Below are 9,163 nucleotides of genomic sequence, written 5' to 3' on the forward strand. Positions count from 1 at the left end.
ATTTCCATATTTTTATAGCACTACTTTTTTGATTTGCACTCTGAATATTTGGTATTCCCAGACTACTTTCTTCCTCGTGCCATAAGTAATCTGTGGAATGGAAGGAGAGGTTTTGTGGGGTTTGTTTGTTTCTTTTTTTTTTTTTAAATTACTTGAGCGCTAAGAAAACCCAGTCATTTGATTGTAGGTGAAGATAAAGGATCGCAGCCACATTAATTTGCATAAATATGAGTCCACGTGGGTAGAGAGCTCATGCTTAGGGAGAGAACTTTGTTTATAAATGCTCATATTTCTTGTACCATATTCCCCTCTTTGTTACATTACACCAAATGAGAATCTTGAATGCCGATTTCGACTAGTCATTTGTGACCAGGTGACTTAGAAAAGTCGCGTCTAGGTTTTCAAACCAATACATGGCTCCTGGATTTTCATTTGATCACACTAATGTCACCAAATTCATTCAAAGAGGCATCTCTTCGAAGGGGCTAAGCTTCAGAGTTTCTCATTGGTGCGTGAATACAGGTGTGCTCCCTGAAGACGATTCCCGGTAGCACCGAGGTTAAGTGCTTCGTGATGCAGAGACGTCTGCTCTTTCAACCGACGGCTGCTCCTGGGAGCGATGTGACACCTCCTTCCTGGAGGGCTGCTGTGACGTCGAAGGGACTCAACGGCAATGAGTTTTCTCGTTCAGTTTCTAGAACACTTGTTCTATCAATCCTCTCTCTCTCGAGGGCTACCTCCGCCGCCCCCCGTCCACTGGCCTCAGGATGACAGGGGGGACCCCTTTGCACAGCACTATGGGCATCCGGCAAGCCCGCAAGACGGCGGAGCAGCTGACCATCGAAGCCAGTTTGTGCCAGATAAAAGTGTCCAAGGCGGCAGCAGACCTGATGACATACTGTGATGCCCACGCCGGTGAGGACCCCCTCATCACCCCCGTGCCCACTTCGGAGAACCCCTTCTGGGAGAAGAAGTTCTTCTGTGCCCCCCTCTGAGCTGCCCTGTCTCTCTTCCTCTTTCCCCTTCCTGGGCCTTTCCCTCGGCCAGTAAGTGTCCTGAGCACACCTGAGACTCCCCGCACCCCACCCCTAATCAGTACCCAGCCCCAGCAGGTTATCTGAAGCACAAGGCTCAACTTCACCCTTGGCCGACCACCCCAAGTACTCCATCATATGGGGCAACCTCTGCTAACCCAACAGACGCGTCCCCCAGCCAACCCTGTCAGACTCTGCCATCGTCCTGCCTGCTTCCTCTCTGGTGCCCGATCACACGATGGCGAGAAGGACGGGCTGGTGTCTGCTCTCAGTCTCACCTGGACCTATCAGAAAGATAAAGCCATTTGAAGAATAAAGACTTCCAGCGTCTGTCTCAGGAAAAAAAAATCCTATCTCCCCGAATTCAGTGTGTTATTTCAGTTCTTTTGCACTACAATTGGAGTCATTACCATCACTGGAGAAGAAGTATGACAAGTTGTCTTTCCTTTCTCTTAAGTTTTTATGCATACAGTTCATGAGAACTCCACATATGTGTGATGTGCTAAATAGAAATCACTTTGCACTCATCTAAGTATTCTTAATAACTTTCTTTTAAGACCCACAGGGTTTTAAATACAGGCCATGGGCACCTGGATTTTCTCTTGTTAAGCAGGAAGTTATATTTCTTCATTACTTCCACATCTCCTTCCAGGATTTGCTCAGAGTCAATTTCACACTGAAGGTCGACATCAAGCTGTACTCGACTTTGGCCAGTACTCTTTGGCCGGTATTCAATCGGATGCCCAGGATTAATTGACTGGATGCCATCTCATGTTTTCTAGGACTACCAATGTTCTTTCAATCCACAATCCACAAATGACCGGAACTGATTCTGGAATGAAGGACAAGAGATGTCAACAGGAGGAGGCCACTATCTCATTAAACTTTAAATGAAACAGCCAGCACTACATTTCTACTCTCAAAACCATGTCTAAAATGCAAAGAAAAATGACACCTGAAGATGTCCATGGGGAAGGTTATCAGGCTGTTTATTCTGAGTCCCTCAGTCATCAAGAGATTAAGGATTGTTGGTGGAATTGTTAGACAAGATTAGAATTACCAATGGCCATTTTGACAATCGCTCAGTAATCTCCTACTTCTTTTACACTTTTAATTTAATTTATTTTATTGGGGCCTCTTACAGATATTTTAACAATCCATAAAGAAGTTATGGTATATCAAGGAAAGTTGTACATATGTTGCCATTGTCATTTCCAAAACATTTTCTTTATGCTCAAGCCCTTATTAGGACCTCCTTTTACTCACTCCCTCAGTTTTTTTAAAAATCATTTTATTAGGGCTCATACAACTCTTATCACAATCCATATATACATCAATTGTGTAAAGCACATTTGTACACTCATTGCCCTCATTATTCTCTAAACCTTTGCTCTCCACTTAAGCCCCTGGCTAAATTCTTTTTTGATTTCTATAACTTTCATATTGACATATTGATTTGATTAGTTGGCCAATCGAAACCAAGTTGTTCATGAGATTAAAGGAGAACCATGTCAATTGTAATTAGAACTGGTATTTTAGGTTGTATTCCTAGAGTAGATTATCCCATGAAGAATTGGATAAAATTCGCATAGTATACATGGGGATAAGTCAAATAGTATTGCTACAAAAGCATTGCAAGTTTCCTTTAACAAAAATGTCAAAATGTGAATCAACTGTTTCTCACTACAGCTTCCATCTAGTTCTATGCATTTCTTACGGAAGGGTTTCTATCTCTATAGCCTTTCTCCAAAGAATGCTGCATCCTTCACTTTATGTCACATCAGATGGCAGGTTGGGCATCCTTGAAGTACTCACACTGTATTTCTTTTAAATATCATTTGTCTTTTGGGAACGAAATGATGTCTGAGGTTGTAAGACCGGGCCGACAGGGCTGATGGGTGAATATTTCCATCAAAATTCACATAGAACCGCCCTTACTCTCCTTGAAGGACGAGCAGGTGTCCAGCTACCCTCGCCTTCCTTTTACCAGTTGTGTTAGGCTGCATTGTCTAGAGACACAAATCCAGTGACAGTCATCTATGTATAAGAAAGAGCTTTATCTAATGGAGTAATCATATATTAAGAAGGCATCCCAGCCTAGTCCACAGGTCTCATGCCAGCCAGGGCCCTCTCACAGTAATGTGAATGCAGGCTGCTGACGATGTGGAAAGGTAAAGCAGGAAATCAGACCTGTAGGTGCAGAGTGAAGTGGATTTAAATCAATGGAAACATGACAGGGAGCCGACAGCTCTCAGGGTTGTCGGCCTGCATGGGGCCGCCCCTGGAGACCTGGAGAGTCTCATCAGGCCCAAAGGCCAAGGGGCAGAGAAAGGGGGACGTTCCTAGTTTCTTGTTATGAAAAGGCTACCCCTTCAAGGAGGCTTAATCAAGCTTTGGCCTGAGCCACCCCTACACTTTCATAAAAACCCAAGTTGAAATAAAATCATCTAACTAACACACTAGTAAAGTTTTCAATTTCCTTAAAAACTTCTCACAGTAAGGCCCTGTGATCATCCTGGGTTTTTCAACACAATCCACCGAGTGCTCCTTTTAAGTGCCCCCCCAAATAGTAGCTATGATCTTCTGAGCTGAGCTCTCAGCCATGAATGTAGCTAGCACACCAACATAGGTGATTGTGAAGGGCAGAGAAGACCAGGTCTCAAACAACAAAGGCAGTGCGGTGGTGGTGGTGGGAATCACATCACCGTGAATGAGGGGGAGTGCGTGATGGGGACCCAATGCCCATCTGTAGACAGCTGGACATCCCTGGCAGAGGGGTCGTGGGGAGGAGATGAGCCACTCAGGGTTCAGTGTAGCAACAATGAAACTCAAAACCTTCCTCTAGTTCCTGAACGCTTCCTCCCCTCCCAATTATCATGACCCCAATTCTACCTTGCGGACCTGGTTATAGCAGAGGATGTACAGCGGTGCAGTAGGGATCTGGAAACACAGGGAATCTAGGACGGATGAACCCCTCAAGACCAGCGGTGGGAGTGGCGACACCAGAATGGAAGGGGGTGTAGAAAGGGAGAACCGATCTTGGAGATCTATGTGTAACCTCCTCTCTGGGAGATGGGCAATGGGGAGGCGGGTGACGGGAGATGCCGGGGAGTGTAAGATAAGATATCATAATTATTTATAAACTATCAAGGGACCAGGGGGGAGCATGGAGGAAGGAGGGGGGGGGAGGGGAAACCGAGCTGATTCCAGGAACCCAAGTGGAAGGTGAATTATGAGAATGATGAGTGCAACAAATGTATAAGGGTGCTTTGCTCAAATGATGTATGTATAGATTGTGATAAGAGCTTTATGAGCCCCAATAAAAAGATTTATTAATTTTTTAAAAAAAGAAGTGCTTGATGCTCAGGACATTCTCTTTATCTGGGAAGAACTCCTTTAGATTCAGCTAGTTTTCCTTTCTTGGATGTAGTCCACCTCCGAACACTGCAACTGGTGTTAGGATCACAGCAGGTACTCATCATTCCCCTCCCCCAGCTAGTCTTTGATTCCTCCCATCGAGCACCTCTTCGTGTTCAAGTGCCTTGGCTGGAAGAGGTGCCCCGGTCCCCAGCTTCTACAGTCCCATAGAGTCTAAAATTTTCATGTCCCTGAAGAGGATCAGTGTGGGTGATGTGATGTGGGATCACCCCGATTTCTACCAGATGTATGCATTCTGCCTACTGAGGACACAGCAAGGCGTATAGGATGATTATGTGAACGCTTTTAAAGTAGCAACCTCAGCGCTTTCTAACAAGAATAGGTTGTGGATAGGCGCATTGTGTGAAAGCCACTGCAGATTTTATGGTCATTTTTTCACTGCCTGCATACTTTTGTTTTAAATAGATGCCGTATTCTGAGCAGTCCTGAGAGGGGCAGGTGTCTGTGTATAAAACACATGAGGTCTGGAAGTGGAGCTAGCCAAGGTTCTGATATCAGAAAAGGCAAGGCTTTTCCCTGAACATGTATTGACCCCAGTTAAAAAGAATCGCTGCTTTTCAAAGATGGAAGGTGTCTGATATAATCAACTTGCCCTTAGGTGACCATATGGCTTCCTGGATAGTTCATGCTACATTCGATATGCAGGGTTGGTTTCCATTGCTGGAAAGCTGAGACATTCAGCAACACTTGCAAATAAATCGGTCTCGGAGAATGGGATCCTCCATATACTCTACAGGGGCCTTCATCACCTTCATAGACTTCATCTCTGTCCTGTCCCCACACAGGGGCCCATCATGGAAACAGTGGGGTGGTCAGTGACAGAGGCTTGATGATGTCAACTAATCAAATCATCTGCCTACTGTTTTTTCCACTCATCTATAGTAAGCTTTTTTCTGATGGGTGTTCACATGAGATAGAGACAGCTTCACGCATTGTACCCACTCTCGTTGAACCTCGACGCATCCCTTCTGAAGTTGGCCTCTGCCTTGATCTGTCAACATGTTCATTTTCAAGCCTATGAACAACCAGCCATGCCATTTGCCACTGACCATGAGATTGTGTGTATTCTGATCTTAGGCCATTTAAAAATTTAGGGTGGCTGACCAAGAACATAGCCTAGAGTTCTGCCAATTGGGAGGGTTTTTGTTCATTGTTCTCTTTTAAGGACCCCCCTAGAAGAGATTTAGTGTATCATATTTCACATTTTGTTTCACACAAGCTTATCTATCCAGAAACCAAGAACATCCTTCTTACTCAGCTCTCAGTTGGTCAGTAAACACCCGCATGAGGTCATAGATGTAAGCAGAGGGGGACTATCCATACAACATGATGGGTTCGTGTAATCTGCGTGTTAGATTTATTTCTGTTTTCTGGCCTTCTTCAAGTTTAATTCCTATAGCACCACTTGAGAATCACAAGGGAGTGCTGCTGGGTTCTCCTGTGGATGACTGAAGGGTCTCACAGAGCAGGGTCATGGTGGGCTGCTCTGGCTGCATGGGCAGTCGATGTCTCATGGTCAGATGCTCCATCTTGACAAGCATCAAGTACACACCAGGAAATCTGCCTTTCATTGCAGATGGAATGGAATATGCACTTGATTGAGAATACCAGGATCTGCACTACAATTCTCCTATTGGAGCATGCCATGAACCCCATATGGCATCTTTTCCTACCACAGATGCCACCAGTACCACAAGGTCTGCCAGAGACGATGGCCCAGTTGGCACAAATGCTCATGTCACAGTCTGGGCTTGTAGCAAAGTCATTTTCTTGTTTTGGTCCCCCTTCAAATTGGCAGTCTCCGTGCCACCCAGTAAATTAATCAGAACAACATTCCCTTGTGCAGAAGGGGGACTCAGGGCAGAGCAGCACAGTATTCATTTTAACCAGTGTCTCCAGTACAATGATGCCTTGTTCACCAGTTACATATTTTAAAACATTTATATATATATATATATATATATATATATATATTCATGTTAAATTTTTGTTCCGCAGCTTTGAGAATGATTGGGGCAGGGAATGTGTGGATGTGCTTTATACAATTGATGTATGTATATGTATGGATTGTGATAAGAGTTGTATGAGCCCCTAATAAAATGTTTTTAAAAAATTAAATGGAAAGAACCCCCCCAAAAAATAAATAAATAAAAACAAAAAAAAGACAAAAATTTGTCCCCCAAATTAGATACAGTGTTGCAAGAAATAGGAAAGGAATCGTTACATTCTGATGCAGATGTGGAATAATCCAAAAAGTTTGTTCTCTTGATAAATGGGTTCCTAAGTGAAGGGTCATATTCTTTTGCCTTATTTACTCAATGAGCATGCTGAATAAATAATCGGAGAAGTCAAGCTACAAGAAGCATGTGGCATTAAGAAGATTTGTCCACAACTCCCAATATACAAGTAGAAATGACACAACCTTGCTTCCTGAGAATGGATACTATTTGAAGCATGTTCTGATAAAGGCCTTTTAGTATTTCATTTGAATGGGAACAAAACAGAAACAAACACACTGGACTAATAAACAGCATGATGATAAACAGAGAAGAAGTTGAAGTTCTCACAGATTTTGTTCTACATCCCTGGAGACAGCAGCCAAAAAATCCAAGGTAATTTTGCTGTGGGAAAATTGATGTAAAAGGCCCCTTAAATTTTTAAAAGTAACGATGTCACGTTGGCGAGCAAAGTTCATCTTTCGTAAGTCATGGCCTTTTTTAATAGCCTCCTGTGTTAGTCTGGGGATTTCAGAGAAACAAACCCACAGAAACTCATGCATAAGAGAGAGTTTTATATAAAGGGTAAGTGCACATCAAGAAAACATCCCAACCCAGTGCTGCCCAAGCCTACAAGTTCAACATTAACCCATTAACCCATATGTCCAACACCAATCCACAAAGTCCTCCTCCATCTCACAAAACAGATGCAATGATGCCGACTACAGGGGGAAAGCCGAATCAGTGAATATGTAAGCACCTCAGCTCTGGCAGGGGTCTCCACACAGCTGCTCCAGCACCCAGGGCTGCATCAGGGTAGGTCCACGTGGCTTCTCCTCAGGATATCTTGCAGGAAGGGAGCCTTGCCAGCTGAAGCAGGGCACTGCTATGGCAGCTGCACCCTGCTCCGAACATCACAAAGCAAAAGACAAGAGCACTCGAAAGGCGAGGCTCACTGAGCCATTTATCCCTCCGCCCTTCAATTAACCCCACACGTATTTATCGGCCAGGTGGGCACAATAAAGTAACTGCCTCACCTCCTCTGTGTGTGAAAGTGGGAAATACAAAGGGACAGATGAAGGATTGACGTATTTAAACTTTGACTTTTGTGAAGACTGTTTTTCTATGAAGGGTTGCTAACATAGCAAACAGATCATTATCAGAAGAAATAGAAGCAGAAGGCTGTTTTAGACATGAGGATGGTGATACTTTAACGCACTCACTGACTTTGGACACAACATCAGCAAACGTCAAACATTAGAAAAGTACATCATTCTGACTGGGGACCAAAGAACGCAAAGCAAACCCTCAATGAGGTAGGTGAAGGCGATGGCCTCCAGAGTGGACTCAAGCATCTCAGTGTTCGTGAAGCTAGTGGAGGATTGGCAGCCATTTCCTGGGTTTTTATATAAAGACACCATAAGTGGGAATCAACTTGGCAACAATTAAGAATAACAATGTTAACCAACACAAGCTAATCAACGTGACAATTGACCGTGCTACAGATCCAAGCATGGTGGCAATTGTGGGGCACCAGTCTCAGATCACCGAAATTGTGAACAAATCTACAGAGTCAAGACCATACTTTTGAGGGCTCATAGAATCAGTGTTTTTCCTCGGTGAGTATCTGGATTCAATGCCACCATCGTCTTACTTCCATTTCGTTGGAAACTGAAGTAGCTGGGCACTCTCGCACTGAGCAGGGAGCGGATTGGGTCGCCATCAGAGGACATTTTCCCAGTTTTTAAGGACAATCATTTCAAAAGGCAGCAAAATCAGAATAACCTCAGATTGTCCACATGCTTGGAGCAGATGGTGTGATTGAGGAATTGGAATTTTTCATTGAGACATGGAACTATAAAAGTTAAATTTTTCTGGGAAACTAAATGTTGTCTCAGGGGGGATGTTATAAAGAATGGTAGAAAGAGCCTGATATAGAGATTTTTTAATGTATTTTGGGAACAAAGAAATTTAAAAAGATAGTTTTACTGGGGGCATCACAAAGCTCTTATCACAATCCATACACTCATCCATTGTGTCAAGCACATTTGTGCATTTGTTGCCATCATCATTTTCAAAACATTTTCTTTCTACTTGAACCTTTGGTATCAGCTCCTCAGTTTTTCCCATCCTCCCTCCTTTACAAACACTTGATAATTTATAAATTGTTATTATTTTTTCATGTCTTATACTGACCAATGTCTCCCTTCACCTACTTTACTATTGTCCATCCCCCAGGGAGTATTTATTTGTAGATCCTTGTGATCAGTTACCCCATTCTCCTCCCCTCCTGGTATAGCTACTCTCATTTGTCCTGAAGGGTTTATCTGTCCTGGTTTCCCTGTGTTTCCAGCTCTTAGCTGTACCCGTGTACATGCTGTGATCTAGCCGGATTTGTAAGGTGGTATTGGGATATGACAGTGGGGCTGGGGGCAAGAGGAAGCAATGTGGAACTAGAGGAAAGTTGTGTGTTTC

At 43.7% G+C, this 9,163-nt stretch overlaps 1 pseudogene; it reads left to right on the forward strand.

The window, feature by feature from the left end:
* The first annotated feature begins 767 nt into the window (after positions 1–767).
* LOC142426411 (guanine nucleotide-binding protein G(I)/G(S)/G(O) subunit gamma-3 pseudogene) lies at positions 768–995 on the forward strand (annotated as a pseudogene).
* The last annotated feature ends 8,168 nt before the right edge of the window (positions 996–9,163 follow it).

This window comes from Tenrec ecaudatus, chromosome 14 (genome assembly GCF_050624435.1).
Source record: "Tenrec ecaudatus isolate mTenEca1 chromosome 14, mTenEca1.hap1, whole genome shotgun sequence".
In the NCBI taxonomy this organism is placed as follows: Eukaryota; Metazoa; Chordata; class Mammalia; order Afrosoricida; family Tenrecidae; genus Tenrec; species Tenrec ecaudatus.